Genomic DNA, 25,068 nt, shown 5'->3' with positions numbered 1-25,068 from the left:
CCTTTTCATTTTCTTAATCATGTGTTTTAAAGAGCAGAGGTTATCCTGAAAAAGAAGAATAAAGTGGGAGGCATCACTTCCTGATTTCAAGCTATATTATAAAGCTAAAGTAAGTAAAACAGTATGATACTGGCATGAAAACAGACACATTGACCAAGGGAACAGAATCAAGAGCCTAGAAACATAATAAATCCACACATATATGGTCAACAAATATTTGACAAGGGAGCCAAGAATACTCAATGGAGATGACAGTCTCTTCAATAAATATCGCAGGGAAAATTGAATATTTCTAAGAATGAAATTATACCCCTATCTTATACCTCTCACAAAAATTAACTCAAAATGGATGAAAGACTTCAAAATGAGACCAGAAGCCATAAAACTTCTAGAAGAAAACATAAGAAAAATATTCCTCGACATAGGTCTTGGCAGTAATTTTTTGGATATGACATTTAAAGCTCAAGCAACAAAATCAAAGATAAACAAGTAGGGCTACATCACTACAAAGCTTCTGTACAGCAAAAGAAATGATCAACAAAGTAAAAGGACAACCTACAGAATGGGGAAAAGTATTTGCAAACTGTATATTTGATAAGGGACTAATATCCAAAAAATATAAAGAACTCATAAAACTCAATAGTAAAAAAAGCAAATAATCCAATTAAAAATGGGCCAAAGACCTGAATAGACATTTTCCCAAAGAAGATATACAAATGGCCAACAGGTACATGGAAAGGTGCTCAACATCACTAATCATCAGGGAAATGCAAATCAAAACCACAATGAGATAGCACATCATGCCTGTTAGAATGGCTATCATCAAAAAGATAAAAGATAAATGCTAGTGAGGATGTAGAGAAAAGGGAACCCCTGCGCACTATTGGAGGAATTGTAAATTGGTACAGCCACTATAGAAAGCAGTATAGAGTTTTCTCAAAAAATTAAAAATAGAGCTATCATATGATCTAGCGATTCCACTTCTGGAAATATATCTGAAGGAAATGAAAATGCTAATTCTAAAAGATACATGCACCCCAATGTTCATAGCAACATTATTTACAATAGTTAAGACATGAAAACAACCAAAGTGGCCACTGACAGATGAATGGGTAAAGAAGTTATGATATATATATATACACATATATCACCATATATATATATATGTATATGATAGAATATTATTCAGCCATAAAAATAAGTAAATCCTGCCATTTGTGACAACATGGATGGACTTTGAGGCATTTATGTTAAGTGAAATAAGTCAGACAGACAGAGAAAGACAAATACTGTATGATCTCGCTTATATGTGGAGCCAAAAACAAAAACAAAAAACAAATTCATAGTAAAAGAGATCAGATTTATGGTTACCAGAGGTGGGGCTGTGAAGGTAATTGGATAAACAAGTAATAGGGATGTAATATACAACATGATGACTATAGTTAACACTGCTCTGTGGCACATTTGAAAGTTGTTGAGAGAGTAAATCCTAAGAATTCTCATCACACACACACACACACACAATTTTTCTTTTTTTTTTGTATCTATATGAGATGATGGATGTTAACTAAATTCATTGCAGTAATCATTTCACAAATATGTAAGTCAAATCGTTATGCTGTACACCTTAAACTTATGTGGTGCTGTATGTCAATTATATATCAATAAAACTGGAAAAATATAACAAAGATACTATTGCAAAATCTAAAAATAACTCATTTATTAAAACCACTCCAAAAGGAACCAAGACTGTGACTGTGTCATAACAAAACACATAGTAATACAGGTTTACACCTAGAAAATGGATAATAAAACAACCCTGGGCTTCCCTGGTGGCGCAGTGGTTGAGATTCTGCCTGCCAGTGCAGGGGACGCGGGCTCGATCCCTGGTCCGGGAAGATCCCGCATGCCGCGGAGCAGCTAGGCCCGTGCGCCACAGTTACTGAGCCTGTGCTCTAGAACCAGCGAGCCACAACTACTGAGCCCGCATGACACAACTACTGAAGCCCACATGCCTGGAGCCTGTACTCTGCAGCAGGAGAGGCCACAACAATGAGAAGCCCACTCACTGCAATGAAGACCCAACGCAGCCAAAAATAAATAAATAAAATAAATTTATTAAAAAAATAAAAAAAACAACCCTGAGTGGGAAGCACAGGAGAAAAGAAGAGGGGCAGTTATCACCATGAGATCTTTTGGCACCTCTACATGTCCTTCAAGCAAGAAAAAACATCAAGCAAGGAAAAACAATTAAGTAAGGATAAACTGGGTGAGCACTGTAAACCAACAGCTAATAATTAAGAAGAAACTGGAAAAGAGAAAAGGAGTAGGAAAGTCAGAATCATAGAATAAATGTTAAAAAAAGAATATTAGTAGATTTTAAACTAGTCTTAAAACATATAGCTGCTCTCACATTCTACCCTGGGATAAAGTGTGGTCTTACCCTGCCAAATAGAGTTTTAAAAGCTGCAGTAATTTCCCGGCATGAAGAATTACTTCAGGATGTTAACGGAGTCAGGATGCTCTCCTCGTTAGTACCTGCAATTTATATTCAGACAATTAGATCTCAGAATCCACATACCCTCTCTCTCAATAACCTTTGTAACCAGTTCTCCAGTTACTTCAGTTCCTTACCTCATAAAATATATTTTATATATTTTATTAAATAATTTGTTAAACTATAAAATTTACAATAAAAGCATTTTAAAAAAAGTTTTCAACTTTGATAAAATAAATTTAGCCTATTTTTTTTTTTTTTTTTGGCCGCACCTTGCATCTTGTGGGATTTTAGTTCCCCAACCAGGGATTGAACCTGGAGCCACAGCTGTGAAAGCACCGAGTACTAACCACTGGACCACCAGGGAATTTCCCAAATTTATCATTGTTTTTGATTTCATGATGAGAACTTTTGGTGTTTTATCTCAAAAACATTTTTCTACTCCAGTTCTGTGAAGATTTTCTCCTAAGTTTACTTCCAGAAGTTCTATGATGTTTTAGCTTTTATGTTTAGATCAATGACCCATTTCAAATTAAGTATCTGTAGTTTTTGAAAATTAAATCAATCTTGCATTTCTAGAATAAGTTCCACTTAGTTATGATATATTATTTTTATATATTGCTGAATTTATAATATTTTGATAAGAATTTTTGAATCTATGTTCCTAAGGGATATTGGTCTGTAGTTCTGTTTACTTAACAATGTGTCTGGTTTTAAGTTATTAGGATAATGTTGGCATCATAAAATGAATTGGATATTGGTAATAGTTTCATTACCACTATTTTCTGAAGGAGACTGTATAAGATTAGTGATGTTTTCCTTTTAATATTTGTTTTAATCTACCAGTCCAACCATGTGGGACTGCTGTTTCCTTTGTAAAAGGGAAGTTTTAAAATAATCAATTTCATTTTCTTAAATAGGAGACTTACATGTTTTTTTCCCCCCATGCCAGTTTTAATTTGGCCTTTCAGGAGTATTCTATTTTATCTAAGTAGTCATAGTTTTTAACAAAATATGTCTTTACTATTCTTTTAATGTATGTAGGCTCCATAGCGTTTTCTCCTCTTTTATTCCGGTCTTTGGCAACTTTTGTTTTTCATTTTTTCCCGATCAGTCTAGCAAGAGGTTTATCAATTTTATTGATCCTTTCAAAGAACTAGCTCTTTGTTCAACTGATTTTCTCTATCATTTATTTTCCATTTAATTTATTATTCTATTCCTTATTTCATTCCTCCTACTTACAGTGGGTTTAATTTTTTGTCTGTTTGTTTTACTTTTTAAAATAGAAGCTTAGGGCTTCTCTGGTGGTGCAGTGGTTGAGAGTCCACCTGCTGATGCAGGCGACATGGGTTCGTGCCCCGGTCTGGAAGATCCCACATGCCGTGGAGCAACTAGGCCCGTGAGCCATGGCCACTGAGCCTGTGCATCCGGAGCCTGTGCTCTGCAACGGGAGAGGCCACAACAGTGAGAGGCCCACGTACCGCAAAAAAAAAAAAAATTAATAAAATAAAATAGAAGCTTAGATCATTGGTTTTAGATCATTGGTTTTTAAATGTTTCCTCTTTTCTAATATCAGCACTTAAAGCTATAAATTTCCCTGTAAGTTACTGTAGTTGCACCCTACAAATTTCGATGTGTTATTTTCATTATAGTTCAAAAATAATATTTCATTCAGTTCAACATTTTTTCTAATTTACCATGTTATTTATTCATTGACCAATGGGGTATGTAGAACTGTGTAATTTAATTCTAAAATATTTAGAGATTTATTTCAAGATAAATGTTGTCATTGTTTTCTAAATTAATTTCATGTGGTCACAGAATACATGCTGTATGACTTTGATTATTTTACATTTATTGGAACTTCTTTTATGACTCAACATATGATCTATCTTGATGAATATTTCCTGCCCATTCAAAAATAAGATGTATTCTGTGTTGGGTGTAGTTTTCTGTAATTTCAGTTAGGACAATCAGGGTGCTATTGTTATTCATGTTTTCTATAATCTTAGAGAAATTTTCTGTCAACCTATTTTATGAATTACTAAACTGTGTTGAAATCTTCAACAACATTTATGGATTAATTTATTTTTCCTCTCAATTCTCTTAGTTTTTGCTTCTTGCATTTAGAAGCTCATTATTAGGCACATACACATTTAGAATTATGTCCTCTTGATTAAATGATCCTTTAATTATTATGAGATGACATTCTTCACTTTGGTAATATTGTTTGACCTGAAATTGATTTTGTCCTATATTAATATAGCCACTTTATCTTTTTTATGACTAAAGACCTATAATTGTCTTTATATTTAAAGTGATTATTGTGGACACCATAAAGTTTGGCCTTGCCTTTTTATCCAGTCTGAAAATCTCTACCTTTTAATTGGACTGTAAGAATATTTGTGTAGATCCAAATTTCCATCTAAATTTTTATTTAGCCAAAAATAACTTCCTTTATTTTTGTAGTGCTTGTAGTGCTGGACTGTTAATGATATATTTTTCTTAGCTTTGTCTGAAAATGTCTTTATTTTTGCCTTTATTTTTGAAGGATATTTTAACTAGATATGGAATATGATCAATAGTTTTCTTTTTCTTTCATTATTTTGAAGATGTTTTTCCATTGCCCTCCAGCTGATATTGTTTCTAATGAGAAGTCAATTTTAACTCTTATTAATTCCAAAGCATGGAAAATGCCCCCCCTTCTTTAATCTTTGGTTCATTAAAATTTTTCTCTTTATCACTGATTTTCAACAATTTGATTTTATGTCCCTTGGTATGGTTTCTTGTGTTTGCTCTACTTGGGACTTATTGAGCTCCATGGGATTGTGAGTTTATAATTTTCTTAAAATTTGAAAAAAATACTTGACCGTTATTTCATCAAAAAAATTTCTGCTCCCCTCATTTGGAACACCATTTGTACTTAAGTTGGATCACTTGATATAGTCCCATAGCTCACAGAGTGAATGTTCATTTATATTCAACCCTTTTGCTCTCTGTTTTAAACAATTGTTAATTGCTATATCTTTAAGTTCATTGATTCTTTATTTTACACTGGACAATCTGCCATTAAGCCCATTTATTGTTTCCTGTTTTTTTTTTTTTCTTTCATTTTGGAAATATTTTTCAGGTCTCAAAGTTCATTTTAGTTCTCTTTTCATAACTTTCTTTCCTCATTATAATTCCTTAAAAATATTTCTAATTGCTATTTTAAAGAATGTGTCTGCTAATATCATTATTTTATTTATGGGTTTGTTTCTATTAACTAATTGCATTCCTAGTTATTAGCTGCTTTTTCCTGCATGTCTAGTAATTTTTGATTCAATGCTGAATATGATAATTTTCATGTTGTTGAGTCTGGATTTTTAGTTTTCCTCTAAAGAATGCTGACTTTTTTGTGTAACACAATTATTCATCCCTTTGAGGTTGTTTAAAAAGTTTTGTTTGTGAGGTGCTAGACTAGCCTTAATGTGGATGTAATTTAGCCTTGTTACTAAGGTAGTACCCTTTTGGGGTCTCTGCTGAATGCCTGGACCGTTCACTAATGTTACTACACTTTGGCTGGTCTGAACTCAAATATATCCCAGGTCTGTCTATGCTCTACCTTCCTGCTTTTCATTCTGGAAAGTGCCTCCAGTTAGAAAGGTAGAATGATTGCTGGACTCACTTAAGTGCTTTCCCTTCTCTTTAGGATCACAGCCTTGTGTTGCCTGTTTTATGAAGTCTGAAAACAGTTGTTTCCTATACTTTGTCCAGTTTTTTAGTTGTATGCCAGTCTAGTACTTTTTACTTACTTTCCTTTTTGTATTTTTATTGTAAAATAAAATAAAATTACAGAAAAAAAACCACAAAAGAAAATGAATCTTAATGAATTATTATAAGGTTAAATACCTGCTATGGTCTGAATTTTTGTGTCCCCCCAAAATTCATATGTTAAAACCCTAATCACCAAAGGTGATAGTATTAGTAGGTGGGGCCTTTGGGAGGTGCTTAAGTCATGAGGGTGGAACCCTCACAAATGGGACTGTGCCTTATAAAAGAGGCAAAAGAGAGCTCCCTAGCCCTTTCTTCCTACTGAGAATACAAGAAAAATTCTGTGACCTGGAAGAAGGCCCTCATCCAGCCATGCCAGTGCTGTGATCATAGAATTCTGGCCTCTAATACAGTGAGAAATAAACTTCTGTTGTTCATAAGCTACCCAGTTGTGGTATTTTGTTATAGCAGCCCAAACAGTCTAAGACTATACCTTTGTAACTACCGCTCTGGCCAAGAAACAGAAATTGACTAGCCATCCTAGAAGATTCTCTGTGTGCTCTTTTCCTTTCACAGCCCCCTCCCACCCATATCTAGTTTCCCAACTTTTATAATACTCACTTCCTTGGAGTTTTTATGGTTTTCAATCACTGAAGTGGGCACCCCTAGACCCTTACCCATTTTTGTTAAGTTGAATTGTCTTGTAAGTCTCTTTTTATATACAGGTGTTCCCTTCATCCCTTTCTATTCTTTACTATTTATCTGTTGAAGAACTGAGCTGTTTGTCCTGTCCAGTTTCTCACAGTATGAATTTTGCTGTTTACATATTCGTGGTGTAATTCAAATATTCTATTTTTTCTATTTCTTGCAAACTGTCTTCGGGATCCAGTAGCTTGATAAAACTACCTTTTTATCCCTTTGGTAAGACTATAATTTTCATCTGAAGGCACTTATAGCTTGTTTTCACTCAGTTTTGATGTGTGCAGCCATTTGTGTTCAATGCCTAGATTCATTAATTCATTGGTGCTTGTGAAATAGTGATAGCCTAATGTTTTTATTAGTTGAAATAAGTTTATAAGAAGACACAAACTTATTTACTATTTACCAAGTGGTATGGTTCACTTAGGTTGGGTGACACGAATGCTTGCTGTTTTCATTTGTTTTTAAGATAATGATTTGCGACTATAATAGTTTCCTATGGCTGCTGTAACAAATTACCACAAACTTGATGCTTTAAAACAACATATATTTGTTCCCTTACAATGCTGGAGGCCAGAAGTCTGAAATGAGTATTATGGGGCTAAGATGAAGGTTTCAGCGGGGCCACACTCACTTCAAAGACTCTAGGTGAGAATCCCATGTCCAGGTGCTTCCTCCATCTTCTCTCTTTGACAATGTTTCCATCATATGGCCTTCTTATTTTTTGTCTGTAGTCAAATCTCCTTCTCCCTCATAAGAATACTTGTGATTATGTTTAAGACCTGGATAATTGAGGATAATCTCCCCATCTAACTATTCTTTTTTTTAAAAATATTTATTTGTTTATTTGGTTGTGCTGGGTCTTTAGTTGAGGAAGGCAGGCTCCTTAGTTGTGGCTCAAGGGCTCCTTAGTTGCGGCATGCATGTGGGATCTAGTTCCCTGACCAGGAATCGAACCCAGGTCCCCTAGATTGGGAGCGCGGAGCCCTAACCAGTGTGCCACCAGGGAAGTCCCACCATCTAACTATTCTTAATCATATCTGCAAAGACCCTTTTTCCACATACAGTAAAAATTGTATATCTCTGGAGGCCTACCACAGTGACCAATGCAATCTTTAAAAAATATTATTTAATATTATTATGAACTCACAAGTTTAAACATATCTGATTGGCTTCAATCTATTGTAATTTTTATATAAACTATGGCCAATTAGAGCCTCAATTTGACTTCTGAATCCTTGTGACATGACCCTTGTAATTTCTGATTGTTTTTCTGCTATATAATACTTCAAGATGTTCTAGTATATTTTCTGCTGTACACCTGGAATCAATCATATCTTGAAGAAGCCTTTATGGTTTCCTTCAAAAGAAAATGATATGTCAAAAGAATAGTCTGGAAGCTAGGGTTGCTATTTGCTACTGGTTGGTGATTTTTTTTTTTTCTAGGATTTTTCAAATTCAGGACTACAGGGTTTTTAATTAACCTGTTTTATTTTACATCTTTCTTTTCACACTGAGAATCCTCATTCTCAAGGTCACAAGTAATGATAGATTTAGAATATATCACAATTGCTCATTTGTTTTATCCTTGTTTTTTATCCCATATTTAAGTATCTTAAATATGTTGTCCCATTTCTTCCTGCATAAAGCATTGCTGTTAAAAAATCTGATAATTTTGATGCCCTTCTGAAATATGTACTCTTTTGCCTAGATTCCCAATGATTTTTCTTTCTTCTCCTTTAAAGTCCAATACCTTTACTAGAATATTTCTTGGTCTTAGTTCTTCTGAATATTCTCATGTAAAAGTGTGCTCTTTTAATGTATATTTCACAGTAATATTTTTCAGCAAGTTTTTAATATTTGTTCTATTCCCTAGATGTTCTTGTTTCTTTTTTTAGGGACTCCTATATCTATATGTTGAATCTTCTTTTTATAGCTTCAATATTTGTCATTTTCCCTCAAATCTTTTTTTCTTTCATTTTTTTTTTAAACTCCCTCCCTTTAATTTACTATTTCTTGTAAGGCATTATTTGTTGTATTTGTCTGTGTGTGTGTGTGTGTATGTGTGTGTGTTAAGTATTTTTCTTCTAATTTATTCTTCAGTTCTGAAATATTTTTTCTTTTTTCTTTTTTGAGCTTTATTAGCTAATTTCTGAGTTTTTCTAATTCTAATTTTTGTTTTCATATCTTGTATCTTTTCATTAAGCAACATTAAGTCTCTTAGCTCATTTTGAAATGGTATGTTTCAGTTTGCATACACGTTGAGCATGTCTTTCTAGTATGTTTTCTTTGCCTGCAGGGTTATTCTGTTTCTTATTGTCATCTTTTCTTATAGTTACTTGTATGTTATTTGACTTCAATAGTTTTCCAATGTTCATTTTTACATGGATTTAATTTGCATAGCTTCTTAGATTTGGTTCATATAGCTTTTCTAACTTCTCATGAGCTCCCTTTTCTATAGTTTGCTATATTAGTAAAGCTATAAGTGCTTGCTTGGTGCAGTTACCAGCTCCGTTTCCTTCTCCCTTTTCTCTGGATCTTCTTTTTCCTTTGTCTTAGTTGTTCCCATGCTGAACAATTTTGTGTCATCCCAGCAGTTTCTCTTCAGTGTGAGACCTTGTACTTGAAGCGAGCCCTGGTCTCAGTTATGAGAATTTATGGGAATGAACCAACTCTAAGACTTAGGTCTGATTACTGGAATATGCTACACCTCTCCCAGTTTTAGCTGCTGTTCTCAAATTGAATTGCCATGATTTCCAGTGAATAACTTTTAGTTTATGTGGGGTTTTTCTGTTCTCAGCTCCGTCAGATGTCCCTTGGCTTCACACTGCTTTCCCCTACATAGACATTGATAAGACACAGGTCTTACGACTACTGTCCCACCTGCTTGTATTCTGGGGTTTGTGAGGAGAGCCAGCCTGTTGTTTGTTTGTTTTTGGCTTTGTTATCTAGTTGCAATGTCTTTTTATGTGGGGATTCAAAAGATCTCAAACATATGCTACCATCTCTATTACCATCCTCTCAGAATCTCACACAGTTATTTAAGTGAGATGACTTAATATAAAAAAGTTATTTAGATGTTAAAGAACCAAAAGGCATAAAAAGAACTCTTGAATATCACAGAGCTAGAAACTGCAGGAAGCAACTACCATATCTATATCTGGGAAACCGAAGAATGTTTATTACTTGGCTGGTGCTGGCATTTCTGAGTTCAGATGAGGGGACTCATGGAGTTGGGATCCAGCTCTAAGAGAAGCTGGAGCAACATTCGTGTTGGTTTCCCTGAGGGGACATAATCAGCACGATATTTGAAAGACTGCAAACTACAGTCAACTGCTGATGCTGAAAGGAAATGCTAGTGTCAGAGTGAAGCTTTATTGGGGTGATGCTAATAGGAACAGGAAGAAAATAGTAAGAAAAAGAAGAGTTTCTTTCCTCCTCCTTCTGTCCTGTGATCACCCTATACTTCTCCCTATTGCCAGAGGTTAACAGGGAGCAAGCTAACAAACCAGAAGTGCAATTTCCAGAGTTCTAACTCCAGCATCACAAAGCAAAATATAGAAGGGTCAATTTGAAGCTGAGAGATAATACCTTAAAACCTGGCTTATAACTGTTATATTTTTGTAAACTGTGACTTTTATCACTGCATAATCTTTAATACTTTTAACCTTTTTATTTGATCTGAATGTTGCCTTTCCTCCATTTATTTTGTATGCAGTTGCTTATCTCTTTTCCTATTTTTTATTTCCAATATTTCTTCACTGCTTTAAGTGTGTGTGTGTGTGTGTGTGTGTGTGTGTGTGTGTTTAGGAATACATTGATAGGTTTTGTTTTTATCAACTAAATCTGAGAATCTGTTTTACACAATGGGGAATTTAAACATTTGTTATGATTTATTCCTTTCACCTTATACTTTGCATTTGTATTTATTTTTTATTTTATTTTTTTTTTGCGGTACGTGGGCCTCTCACTGTTGTGGCCTCTCCCGTTGCAGAGCACAGGCTCCGGATGCGCAGGCTCAGCGGCCATGGCTCACGGGCCCAGCCGCTCCGCGGCATGTGGGATCTTCTGGACTGGGGCACGAACCCGTGTCCCCTGCATCGGCAGGCAGACTCTCAACCACTGTGCCACCAGGGAAGCCCTGTTTGCTTTTTTAAACATTTTCCTTTTTTCCTTCTAAATATTTCCCTTACTAGTTCCCTCTCTGATCATTACTATTACTTATCTTTTTCCTCTTTATAATTAGCAAATTTTATTACACTTTTCCATTCAACTGGTGATTATCATTTTCATATACTCAAAATGAAACCCATACGAAAGGATTCTATGAAAATATGGAAACCAATGAATTCTGTTTTTAGGTGCTCTGCTCCTTCACTGGATGAGTCCTTTAGAATACTTTCACGTCCCCTCTCCCCACCCCCAAACTGCTAGGATTAATTAGCATATTTTATTGATAATTACCTTTAGTCAGTCTATTATCAGGGATTCCTCATATATGCCACTTCTATTTCAAGAATCAACAGTCTGTACTCATATTATACATACTCAGCCTGCATCTCTGTTTAGATTTCTCTTCAGGTAACAAATGTGTCAGAGCTCATCACTCTTTCATCTAGTCCATCTTCCCATGTCTTAAGGGCTGTATTTTCTTTCATTTGTTTGCTGTTTGATTACAGTCCTTTCCTTTACTATTTCTTCAGTTGTACTACTGAGTGATATATTCTATCAACCTTCGCATATTTCCAAACAACTTCCTTTGAAATTGACAATTAAATGATATCTTAGTTATATTAGAGTTATTGGGTCATAGCCCTTTTTCTCAATATAAATGATACTAAATTTTCCTCTTGCTTCTCATATTGTAAGTAAAAGGTGGTCTGATTATTTTTCCTTCATGATTTATTCTTTTACCAAGGAAGACAGACTTTTTTCTTTATCCTTGGAACTTAGAAATTTAAGATTATTTCTAATATGTCCATAACAAGATAGTATTAAAAGTCAGCATGTGAATAAAGGAAGTTGAAACCTCAACAAAATGACAGGTCCTTAAGATATTAATGAATAGATTCTATGACCCTTTCTAATTGCATGATATTAGCATATCTTTCACGTAGTCATTTTTCTTTTTTTTTTGGAGGTATGCAGGCCTCTCACCGTTGTGGCCTCTCCCGTTGCAGAGCACAGGCTCCGGACGCACAGGCTCAGTGGCCATGGCTCACGGGCCCAGCCGCTCCGCGGCATGTGGGATCCTCCCGGACCGGGGCACGAACCCGAGTCCCCTGCATCGGCAGGCGGACTCTCAACCACTGCGCCACCAGGGAAGCCCTCATGTAGTCATTTTTGTTTGCTAATTTGTGACTGATGATATTTCCTTTCTCATTGTCACTGAGGTCCTTTCTTCCCTTTTGCCTATAATGCAATTCTTGGAATTGGACTTTCATTGTACTGCTGTGTAATATAAACCATGATAATTTTGATGTATTAAGACATTAGTTATGGTTGCTTTGCTATAGCTGATGGGAACTCCCTTCCTTTTCTGCAATGTCATTCTTAGTAAACAACAAAGTCTTATTTAAAATTTGGAGTCTATGGTCTTATTTTCCACAACAATGTTTTCATTCATCAATCCTGCCTGAGTGAGATCTTTTATTCTGCAGATGAATGCCTTTCTCTAGCTCAGGAACATTGTTTCTATATTTTTTTATATGAAATGCTACTCCATCTTTTAGTCTTCCTCCCTTTGGAACTCCTGTTACTCTGTTGGGTCTTCTGTATGTGTCTTTCAGTTCTCTGATCTTGTCTTTTATTTTTTTTTCTTTTTTTGCGGTACGCGGGCCCCTCACTGTTGTGGCCTCTCCCGTTGCGGAGCACAGGCTCCGGACACGCAGGCTCAGCGGCCATGGCTCACAGACCTAGTTGCTCCGCGGCACATGGGATCTTCCTGGACCGGGGAACGAACTCATGTCCCCTGCATCGGCAGGCAGACTCTCAACCACTGCACCACCAGGGAAGCCGTGATCTTGTCTTTTATGCTTTCCATCCACTTATATTTTTGTTTTGTGCTCTCAATTTTCCACCATTTCATGTTTCATACTATTAATTCTGATATATGATTTATGTGCTGAGTTTTTGGCTTTTTATGTGCTGAGCTTTAAAGTGCAAAAATTATGATTCAAATCCTTGGGTTGGGACAGTGTGAGATAGGGATACTAGTTAATGTGCTCCTAAAATTTCCAGGCTAAAGACTCAGGCCTGAAATAAGCATATAAAATCAGCAGAAATGAAGAAGGAGTAATAAACTGTGTTAGTTCGCTGGGGCTGCCATAATAAAATACCGCAGACTGGGTGGCTTAAACAACAGACATTTATTTTCTCAAAGTTCTGGAGGCTGGACGTCTAAGATCAAGTGCCAACAGTATTGATTTCCTCTGAGGCCTCTCTCCTTAGTTTGCAGATGGCTGCACTCTTGCTGCCTCTTCACATGGTCTTTTCTCTGTGTGTGCACACCCCCTGGTGTCAGTTTTTGTGTCCAAATTTCCTCTTCTATAAAAGCAAATGACTAAGGCCAAAAATAGCTTCTCTTATGTCAAGAAAGCCATGCCTGCTTAGGCCCAAAATAGCTTCTCTTATGTCAAGAAAGCCATGCCTGGTTCTCTTTCTCCAAGGATTCCCCCCCTACCCTATCTGCTTCACTTTCAGTCTTACCTCCCCAGAACACCAGTCAGATTGGATTAGGACCCACACTAATGGCCTCATTTTAACTTAATTACCTCTTTAGAGACCTTATTTCCAACTATGATTATACTCTGAGATACTGGGGATTAGGATTTCAACAGATGAATTTTGGGGAAACACAATTCAGCCCATAACAATTGTCACTGTAAAAGTAAATACTTGCTGTTTATTCACATCAACTAATTCCTGTATCAACTAGGTTTCCAACAATTCAATTCAATTCTGACACCAACTCCCAGAGTTAGCATCAGGATCCACAAGTGTCTCAGTTCCACAAGAGTGCCCCCACTAGAGACACTAGCCACAAACTGGGTGCCAAAATACTTACATTTCTGCTCAGCAGACTAAACATTCAAGGGTTCCCTCAACCCTCTCAATAGGTTTGGTAACTCACTAGAACAACTCACAGAACTTAGGAAAGCATTTACTTATGACTACTGGTTTATTATAGAAGATATCATTCAGGAACAGTCAAATGGAAGAGGTGTGTAGGGCAAGGTATGGGTGTAGTTGTGTGAAGCTTTCATGCCTTCTCTGGGTGCATTACCCTCCCAGCACCTCAATGAGTTTACCAACTGAAAAACTCTCCAAACTCCATTGATGAGGGTTTTTAAAGGAGGTTTCATTACATGGGCATGATTGATTAAATTATTGATAATTGGTAAATAACTCAATCACCAGCCCCTCTCCCTTCCTGGAGGTTGGAGGGTAGGGCTGAAAGTGTAAGCAGATAGGGTAGGAGGTCCCAGAGAAAGAGAACCAGGCATAGCTTTTTAGACATAAAAGAAACCATTTTTGGCCTAAGTCCTTTTGTGATCTAAGCCTGGCCAAAATGTTTGCCCTTGAACAGGTCTCAGTAATTAATGATCTTAAGAGAAGTGAGGCAATGTAGAAACAAAGGAAAAGCAGTCAAGAAACAATAGTTCAGATAAAAGAGTCCTAGTTCCTCCTCAAGGGATATACAGAACACTCTGATACATTTCTTTCAGTTCCACAGGAACTAAGGCCCACATCCAGGTGGAGGATAGTAACTACACGCTGAGACCTCAGACTGGTGGAACCTAAGGAATGATGATGTTGACCTTTTCTGACCCTCATGACTTTAATCAACTAAAGCTTGGACTTGGTCAACCTTTGTTTCAATTCAATGCTAAATTCTCCTCTGCTTAAGCCCCTTCATGAATATGCATACACTGCCCAAGACCCTTCATGAATATGAATGTACCCTTAGCTTAAAACTTCCTCAGCTTTGCTGTTTGGGGAACAATGCTTTGGGAAAGATCCCCGGTGTTCTTGTTACTTGCTGCAAGTAATAAATCCCTGCCCCGCTCTTTGGCTTGTTTGTGTCTTTTGGCACTCACTAAAAGGTGAACCTATTTTCAGATAACAAAAGTTCCAAGCTTCTAATCGTGGATTGCTCTTTCTGGTGACCAGAATCCATCCAGACGCCGCCATCTAAGGGCCTGCCTTACCACTAAGGAAGTTCCAGAAATTTTGGATTTGTGTGAGAAACTAGGGACAAAGACCAAATATTTTTCTATTACACATTTATGCAAAAAGGTGACACACTGGACTACAAGATGCTTTTGAATCCTGGATGAATACAGACTGGGAAAAATGCCATTTAAATGTTATAAGTATGTCTGCTTTTCAAGAGGTTAACTTTACCTTTTAGATTGTTTCTTTGTTCTAAGAAAGCCACAAAGTGGGCCTGTAAAGTAAATCAAGTCATGTATCTATTGTTCCTGAGAAAACCACAAGAATCTTGAATGTAAATATCTTAGAGCAGCTAAGAGTTTTGTTTTGTAAATCAAATGTACCTAGGTATCAGGTTTCTACAAGTTTTGGGGATTCCTTGGCAAAAGTATCCTTTTATGTTTGGATCTGGATTGCCCTGTGTATTATTTTTGTCCTTGTTCTTTGAACAGTTGTAGGAGCTTTAGTGTTGTAAAAGAAAAAAAACTCTAAGAAGAGAAAGCTGACTGGAAAGGTGACACTAGAAATCACTTGCAAACTCAGCCAACTTTAGAGACCAAGCAGGTGGCATAAATGTGTGTGAAACTGTTCATTCTAAAACTATATTTAGTGGTGAGTGAGTAGTTTAGGGGTAAAACTGGAAAGTTTGTGCTTTCTCAAGGAATTTAATTTCAAAAAAGTTTTTAAAACACTCTGAAGTAAGTTTAGTTTCCAGCTATGGTGGAGTAAGAGGGACCAGATTTTATCCTCCTGCCATAACAAATAGATTCCTGGTCAGGGAACAAACTATATGAAACAATGGTTTTCAGACTCTAGGCAATGTCAGCACAGGACAGTGATCAATGACCCTGTTAAAAAGGAAATAAGGAAGGTAAGCCCTATTTTGCTCAAGCTTATTTCTGGAGTTTCCAGGTTGCATCATATGAAAGGGTACCCAAACAGAAATCAGCAGTCACACTAAATTAGGGAACTGGAGTTTGTTGTTTAAGGATGCCAAGTTTTCTATAATTTGCAAGATATAATGATGTTGAGGAGATATAATAATGTATAGAAAGCACTGCAGAGATCTGTAGAAGGCTGACCTAGAGTCTTGCTGAGGATTAACCTGCACATTGAGCTGTGACTTTTAAAAATATCTGTGGAATTTGAAAGCAATTTTTAAAATAAATTTTTTCTTAGTATTTTCTCTGTAATTTCCTTTGAAATTACTTCCAGTTTTAAGAGAGAAAACAATGTAAAGGAAATGTAATTCATTGGTAGTCATTTTGGTAGAAACCGAACATTCCAAAAAATGAATAAACATACATGTTACGATTTAATGATTTTTATAGGAAAGTTTTTACTATTTACTATTGGTCATTGCTTTGGTATTTCAGACTTTAACACTGAACTAGTTTTTCTGTCTTGATATTGAAGATTACTTAACTGTTTTTTAAATTGTCTTTCATTATCTACAGTTCTATACTAAGTACTAGTGTCTTAAAGACTTGGGAATCAAAACCTAATCCAAAAAACAATTAAAATCTGCCCTTGGGAATTCCTTGACGGTCCAGTGGTTAAGACTTTCACTGCTAGGACCCAGGTTCGATCCCTGGCAGGGGGAACTAAGATCCCACCAGCCGCGCATTGTGGCCAAAAATAAAATAAAATAAAATCTGCCCTTATGTAGAGTTTAAAGCTTCTTTTAAAATACATTCTAGAACGTCAATTACTGTATTTACTACTGAGTCTGCAAACTAATAGCTGCAATTAGGTACTACCTTATGTTAGAATGATATAACATTTATAAATATATAAATTATTTTTACATTTCAGTTTACTAAGTTGCTATTTTTACTTTGTCAACAAGTTCTATAATTTTTTTATCATTAATTAGATCACTACACATGTTTTACTTATACGATTATTTCAGTTCTATTTTCTAAGTATCAGGCAAATCTTCAAGGAAGCTTAGTTATAATAAAGGAATATGTAATATTTCTAATCCCTTTGATGTGATTTAAGATTTTAATCCCTGACTTTGAAACTGAGCAGGATCCTTCCGGCCCCTCCCAGGGACAAAAACCCCTCCATGTCTCCTGGTTCTTGTTTGCAGAAAAAGACTTTAATCTCCTAGGCCTTCCCTGAGTTCCAAAGAGCAGACTCAAATAGTTACTAATTAGGGAAGTTAGGGGACGCAGAAACAAAGGAAAAACAGTAAAGTAAGAAAAGTAATGATAACCTAAACCAGTGGTCCCCAACCTTTTTGGCACCAGCGACCAGTTTTGTGGAAGACAATTTTTCCATGGACTGGGGTGGGGGGATGGTTCAGGCAGTAATGTGAGCAATGGGGGGATGGTTCAGGAGGTAATGTGAGCGATGGGGAGTGGCAGATGAAGCTTCCCTTGCTTGTCTGCTGCTCACCTCCTGCTGTGCAGTCCTAACAGGTTTCTGTCAGGTATCGCCTGGGGGTTGGGGACCTCTGGCCTAAACAATAGTTCAGTGAAAAAAAAAAAAAAAGAGTTCTAGTTCCTCCTCCAGGGAGATACATAATGATCTGATGCATATCTTCCAGTTGTTCTGCAGAAACTAAAACCCCCTACCCATATGGAAGAAGGTGGACTACATGCTGACCAGGAGAACATAGACCCCAGACTGGCTGGAACCAGAAGGCTGACGGTTAAGATTCCTGAAAGGTCATGCTGTTACCTCACCACCAACCAATTAGAAGAAAATCCCTGAGCTGCAACCCTCATCCCAAATGTTGCCTTTAAAAACCCTTCCATGAGAGCCATTGGGGAGTTTGGGTCTTTTGAACATGAGCTGCCTTTTCTCCTTGCTTGGGCCCCTGAAAATAAATGCTGTAGTTTCCTTAACCACAACCTAGTGTCAGTAGATTGGCTTTGCTACAAGGCAGGCAAGCAGACTCAAATTCAGTTCAGTAGCAACTTCTCAAAAAATAACCAGAGCTTTACTATTTCCTGGAAGAAAAAAAGGGGAAAAGCATCAGTTTGTTATGTATATCCCTTGAGGAGGAACTAGGACTCCTTTTTTTCACCGAACTATTGTTTAGGTTATCATTACTTTTCTTGCTATACTGCTTTTCCTTTGTTTCTGCATCCCCTCTACTTTCTACAGAAAGTATAGGGCAGCGTAAGAAGTACAGAAAAGTAGTAGATGATCTGTCAAATCGGATAGACCAGTGAATCAATTATATCTCTATTGTGAACTCATAGTTCTACTGGCCATATTCTGTAATTAGATTAGACTGGATAATAAGACATCTCTACAGTTAGTTCCTGTGACATAGTGATTTATAATAAAAAATACATATGTGCCTTTGGTTCCTGGCCCATAGTTCCAAACCCTTGTAATTTCCTGAGCAGAGAGCAATGTGAGCACCTTTTGTTATAACATTTGGTCTTTTGTCCTCAGTTCCTTAAATCACTTCAGAGTCATCAAGGTGAAGTAGGTGTCTTGTTATTCATAACAAGCCTCCTTCCACCACAGCTGGCTTTCGTTAATGAGGTGACTTTTGGAGAGCACCTAAGGATGCTGCTGGTTGCCAGGGGAAACAATTTGAATATAGGATTGGAACTTTCAGTCCCTCTCCGTGATGAGGGGAGAGGCAAGAGGAAAGGGACTGGAGGTGGAATCAATCACCTATGGCCAATAATTTAATCAACTGTGCCTATGTAATGAAGCCTCCATAAAACCCCAAAAGGATGGGATTCAGAGAACTCCTGGGTTGGTGAACGTGTAGAGAGTCGTGAGAGTGGCACACTTGGGGAGGGCATGGAACCTCTGAGCCCTTTGCCCATACCTTGCCTTATGCATCTCTTCTATGTGGCTGTTCCTGAGTAATATCCTTTTATAATAAACCAGTAATCTGGTGAGTTTCTCTGAGTTTTGTGAGCCACTCTCACAAATTAACCAAACCCAAGGAGGGCATATGGTAAGAAGCATAGGTGATAACCTGGACTGACATGACCGGCTTCTGAAGTGGGAGGGGGAGTCTTGTAGGATGGACCCCTTAACCTGTAACCCAAAGAGGGGGTCGAGGGAACCTCTGATTTGTAGCTGGTTATCAGAAGTACAGGTAACAACAACCTGGGTTCACAAATTTCTTCTGAAGTAAACAGCAGTCTTGTGGGACTAAGTCCTTAACCTGTGGAAGTGGAATCTGATGCTCTCTCCAGACGTACAGTGTCAGAATTGAGTCAAATTGTAGGATATCCAGCTGGTGTCAGATAATTGCTTACTGATGTGGGGAATGCCCTCCCATACACATACACCCCACACACAAGAATTGGTGACCAGAATCTTTAGGTCCCCAAAATGGGATTCTTAATTATTTACCTACAGGGTTTATAAACCCTTTTATAAGGAAAAAACCAAAAACTTCGACATATATCAACCACATAATTTTGAATACTAAATACACACTACATTTGATATCCAAGTGCAAAACATAAATGGCCTTCCTCAGCTGTGGCTGACCTTTATGACGGGCACAGCCATTAGGCTGAAGACTACGGCAGATCTTTTACCTATACATGTGGTTTCCGTGAAGGGATCCTTACTTAGAAGAAGTCCGAGCGGTAGCTACCCAGAAGATTCTGTTGCTCTGAAAAGGGCAGTTGTGGTTCTCCCAGCTTTCTGGCATGCTTGCTTAAAAGGAGCAATGGGCTGCAGCTGCCATCATCCAGCAGAGGTGACAGGAACATCAGATGCATAAGCCAGTAGATTCAGAGGGGTAGGAGACATAAAATGTGAGGCTTATGAGGAAAAGAGACTGTCAAGGGAAAAAGAAGCAAAATTATCCTAGTGCACAAAACCTACTCTCCTAAGAGGAGTGCTATGAATGCAAAGATAATGTCTATAAGCTATAGGAATTTCTTCCTTATTTATGAATCTTTAATATTTACTTATATCTCAATATTTCTCAAACATGTAATAAAGTTAATATGTATGTACCTGTCTCTCCACTGGACTCTGAAAACCCAAACCCACAGAATCTTGTACTTGGGTGGAAGTGAATAAGAGGCACTTCCAGTATATATGCCAACTCATAAAGTAGATAATAATAATGCTAATTCACATAAGTTTTGGTTTAACTTTTCAAAAGATCTTGACAACTGGGTTTGTAAGTGTTCTCTCATTGAAATGGTGTTAATTTTTTTGTCTTTGCTTATCTTACTTTCTCTGCTGAAAAAAGCTGGGAAAAAAACAGAAGTACTAAAAATTTACTAAGAGAAAATGTGCCTCTCTGGATTAGCGTAGTCAAGGTAGAAAACTCTTATGTAATACTACATGTTAATCTGAATTAATATACATCAATAATTATAAATTGCAGTTGCAGTTGAGCTAATTTGAATTATTCTGACCAAGTCAGAAAACTATATGATTCAGTTATCTCAAACAAAGTCATGGTTTTGAGGTTTATTAGTTTGAGAAGTCTATTTTTTACATCCAATGAAGCCAACTGTTTGATATTAAACCTGTCCTAAAAAACACCTGTGTATAGTGTCATTGATTTAAAATACAATAAAATGTGCTTAAAATTCTATTGAAACACTGAACAGCTTTTAACTACAAAACCTGTTCTTATGGTACATCTAATATACATAAATGAGATAATTAACATTACTTAGTAGAAGAGTTACAGTTAACATTGTCAAGTGTTTGAATTTTAGGTATTGGAGTTGGAAACAGGGAAAAGACCCCATCATTTTGTGGGAAAATGACATAGGTCTTTTAATTAGACTGAAAGTAATATATTATTATTATTCATATTTTGATAGGTAGCTACAAGTTTCAACAGCTAAATTAAGCTTAGAAACACAAATGTGGCACTGAAGTAAATGGACATGGAAAATTTTACTTGTATCTTCCTCATTCTTTTCCTCTAAATCTCCCCCATCTCAGTAAATGGTAACTCTTCCAGTAGTTTGGGACAAAAACTATGCAGTGATAGCTGATGCTTTTCCTTCTCTCACATCCAAACCTTGAGTAAATTCTGTTACATCGGTCTTAGGAATATCACCAGAACGTTCTTACCAGCTTCCTTGCTATCAGCTGTCATTTCTAGTTTGGATTATTACAATAATATTTAATCCTAAAGTGTTCACTGCTTCAACTGTTCATCCATCCACCCATCCAACAACTACTAATAAACAACCACTTATATCAGACACTGTTTGGGGTACTTAAGTACACAGAGAATTGCCCCTTTGGCCTTTACAAAAGGAATACCTCTTATCCATCCTAAATTTACTATGATGCATTGTCCCAGGACATAACTACGAGGGGACTAAACAGTCAACAATGAGAAAGTTAATGACTCAGTAAGGAATCATTTTCCAAGTCAAGATTCCAATGCTCTGCTTCTTAACCAGACTAAACTGGAGAACCTAACTGATATGTCATTAAGAATATTCTGATAGATCACTGTCAGTAATGATTTTTGGCATACAACATGGAAGGAATAAAAAGAATTGAATGACATTACTTTATAACATTCTTTTTACTCCTCTCAACTTAACAAGATGTTTTGGCCTTTATATCTCTAAAACTGAAAAAGAGAAAAAGAATGTACGTTGAACTCTGTCAGATTACAGCAATAAATACTACTCATCCATGGAAACTTTACCTAAATGATAAAAAACCCCAATATCCTAAGAAATGTATTCCAATAAAATATTACTTTTATAATACTCAAAATTGTGACATTTATACTTTGATCAGCTGTATACTAATAACAGCTGTAATGATAAAAAATTTCTCTGAATTGACAACGTTCAGAACATTATGATCACAAGATATGCAATAAATGTAAATATACACACTTTTTTTGCTGCAAAAGAATAACCAATAAAACTTCCATACCTAAAACCTTACTACCTAACAGTGGCATTTTGTAGGTTAAGAGTTTCTCAATAGTACAGCACTATTGACATTTTGGGCTGGTTAATTCTTTGTTGTTGGGAATTGCCTTGTGCAATGTAGGATGTTTTGCAATATCCCTGGCCTCTCCCCACTAGATGCCAATAGCCCCTACTCCCTAGTTATGACACCAAAAATGTTTCCAGATATTGCCACATGTTCCCCCACCCGAGAGGCAATATTCCCTAATTGAGTGCCACTGCTGTAGGGAATATAATAGCAGTGTAATGTAAAACTTTATCAAAGAGCTAGTTCATTTTTTTAAAATATATGATGGGTATCAAAATACTATATTTAATCCCATTGCATACATTTAAAAGAGCGATTGTAAAATTACATTTTATGATGTACTGGAAATTACATTGCCATTATTTGAACTTATGGGGAGGAACTTTGGATGTTAGCTCACAATCCATTAGCCAAAGGCATTCAGCAGTTCATAGGATAGGTGGGTAATGTACATTAACATTCATTTACAGATCTTTTCCCAAACCCTAACGGGTACCTTAGAACACTCTTGAGTTTACCTCATATAGCTCTAAGCCTTCTTTTTTTTTTTCCCCTTGATGAATGTATTAAGTTCTTGAAGACTATCTTTCTTTGTAAAAGTCTAGAAAACTGAACTGAAAGAGTATCAAGGCTTTTAAACACATGTAATATATTTAGATACAAATATTTTTCAAAATTCAACTTATATAGGCTAGTAATCTTTTTTACTTCCATTCTTCAAATGATGCCTATAAAATTGCAAAGATTTGGAGACTGAAAATAGCTTAAGAACTCCAAAGATCTTTTCTATACATAGAAGCAGTACTTCCTTAATCCTGTTACAAGGGCCGTAAATGGTGTCTCACTGCGCCTCAATCCTCTCAGCTTAATCATTGGCAAAAGTGCCAATGGAATCATTCATTCTAAATAAAAATATAAAAATGTATGTAGTGCTTTTATTGTTTTAAAGCAATTCCACATAAATTATCTACTATTAATTGAACACATCTAAATGACAGGTAAAAAAGATGTTAGGGATAAGAAATTTGCATTTAGTAATAACTTGCCTAGTTTACCATTCAGCAGAGCTGACTTCTCCAGACCAATCGCACCAAACTCTTTTCTTACGAAATCCTCATTTGAGATATTGCTCATAATTTTACATTTTATGAAGTTCTGGGATGCTTTGAAGGTAAGTTAAATCCAATTACTGCCAAAGGCTTCAAAAAGTCCTTAGCTTTATCACATTTCTTAAGCACTTTGTACAGGCTTTGTACAAATCGAAGACTAAATTGTCCAACTTGTCTGTAGTCAATGTAATACCATTTAAAAGTCACTTTTGGGGCTTCCTTGGTGGTGCAGTGGTTGAGAGTCCGCCTACCAATGCAGGGGACGTGGGTTCGAGCCCCGGTCCGGGAAGATCCCACATGTCGCGGAGCGGCTGGGCCCGTGAGCCATGGCCGCTGAGCCTGCGCGTCCAGAGCCTGTGCTCCGCAACGGGAGAGGCCACAGCAGTGAGAGGCCCGTGTACCACAAAAAATAAAAATAAAAAAAATAAAAGTCACTTCTGTGTTGAATGCATTTATTAAATTGTACAAAAGTTTTTTGTTTCCTTTTTCAAAGTTTGAATTCTTATATCATGAAGGTCAAAACACTGACTTCAACAGTACTTCTCAAGAGAATGGCTCTGCCTTTTACAATTAAACAGCTACTGAGAACAACACAGAGAAATAAATTTGATAATCCAGTATAGATGTTTCTCATTAAGCCTTCCAGAGTTGATGTATACAGGCCAGTTAACGGTTCTTCTAAAAATCACTGTCCAATCCCTATCATTAACTCAGTTAAAACCCAGATATTTAATGTCACATCAAGAATCACTTGTCCATCAGAAAAACGACTAGTCCTCATTTTAATTATTCTAGCGCTAAAACTGAAAAGCATTATAATTGCATATTCCAGCTACTGTAGAGTCTGGGTCCCCTAAAACTTCTACCAAAACAAGGCGCTGTAGTTCAGCATTTCCGAGTTATTTTTGCAGTTGTGACGTGAATCTGAGCCAAGGTGCCCGTGTGGCGCACCAGGCGGCCCCGGGTCCCCACGGCTACCGCCACAGCAACGCGTCGCGTCCCGCAAGGCAGGCCCCAGCTCGCGGGGAGGGGCGAGGGCGCCCGCCCGCGCCTCAGGGACGCTCAGGGGAGGCGCCGGGACACTGTCTTCCCCGAGTTGAGGAAACGGCTTCAGGGCCGGGCTGGGAAAGCTGGCGGGGAGCAAGCCAAATGCTCGTCCCTGCTTCTTCGCAATGGCTAGGGCAGAGCTCCCAGCAACACCAGGCCGCGTCAGTTCCTTCTACATCCTTCTTTCCCTTTTTTATCATGGTGCCTTGCAGACTTCGTTTTTTCCGTGCCCACGCAGGATAATTTAAGATGCCTCCACAAACGTGACAGACGCCAAAGGTGAAGCCTCCGAACAGTCCCGCCAAAACTCACGCCTTTTCCCACGTTTTCTCCGCAGGGCCGCCCCCGAGTGAGAGTTGTGCGGGCACAGGGGAAGCTCGAGCTCCCGCCGCGGCCTCGCTGCGCCCCGCCCCCGGGCGCGCGCCCCAAACGTATAAGGCTCGGGGGGGCACGCCGCTCCGCCCACCTTGCCTCCAGCCCGCGCGCGCGCGCGCCGGGCGGAGGCAAGGGTTGCAATAGGTTTCCGCAGTTTCTTTCTTTCTTTTTTTTTTTTCCTCTTAGAAGACTGTTTCCACAATGGCAAAAAACAGGGCCCAGTAGAAGTCAACAACCATAAAAGAGTAACTGTTGCTAAAAGTAATTTCAGCACAGGAGCTCGCGAGTTTACCCCGCCTCCAAAATAGCTCGAACTCCGCCCCCATGGAGCCGCCCCCCCCCCCCCCAACCAAAGCCGCCCCTGGGAGCCCGCGCTTACGCTTTCCGGGCGGAGCGCGACGCGCTCGCTCCGCCCCGCCAGCCCCGCCCTCCGGCCCCCTC

The 25,068-nt window shown here is 37.6% G+C and overlaps 1 long non-coding RNA gene across 2 annotated transcripts; it reads right to left on the bottom strand.

Annotated features, from left to right (window-relative positions):
- On the bottom strand, nucleotides 1-24,918 carry LOC132491345 (uncharacterized). 2 transcript variants are annotated; one of them, XR_009532659.1, is made up of 4 exons: nucleotides 23,152-24,918; nucleotides 19,726-19,937; nucleotides 2,444-2,538; nucleotides 1-45 (listed from the first exon to the last, which is right to left on the bottom strand). It is a non-coding gene; the product is annotated as an uncharacterized LOC132491345 (long non-coding RNA). The 2 variants fall into 2 exon arrangements; XR_009532658.1 differs by lacking the exons at nucleotides 1-45; nucleotides 2,444-2,538 and having other exon boundaries at nucleotides 19,552-19,937.
- Nucleotides 24,919-25,068: the final 150 nt, after the last annotated feature.

This window comes from Mesoplodon densirostris, chromosome 5 (genome assembly GCF_025265405.1).
Source record: "Mesoplodon densirostris isolate mMesDen1 chromosome 5, mMesDen1 primary haplotype, whole genome shotgun sequence".
Lineage (NCBI taxonomy): Eukaryota > Metazoa > Chordata > Mammalia > Artiodactyla > Ziphiidae > Mesoplodon > Mesoplodon densirostris.
The sequence above is the reverse complement of the archived record's forward strand: the minus strand, read 5'-3'. Positions and strand labels throughout refer to the sequence as shown.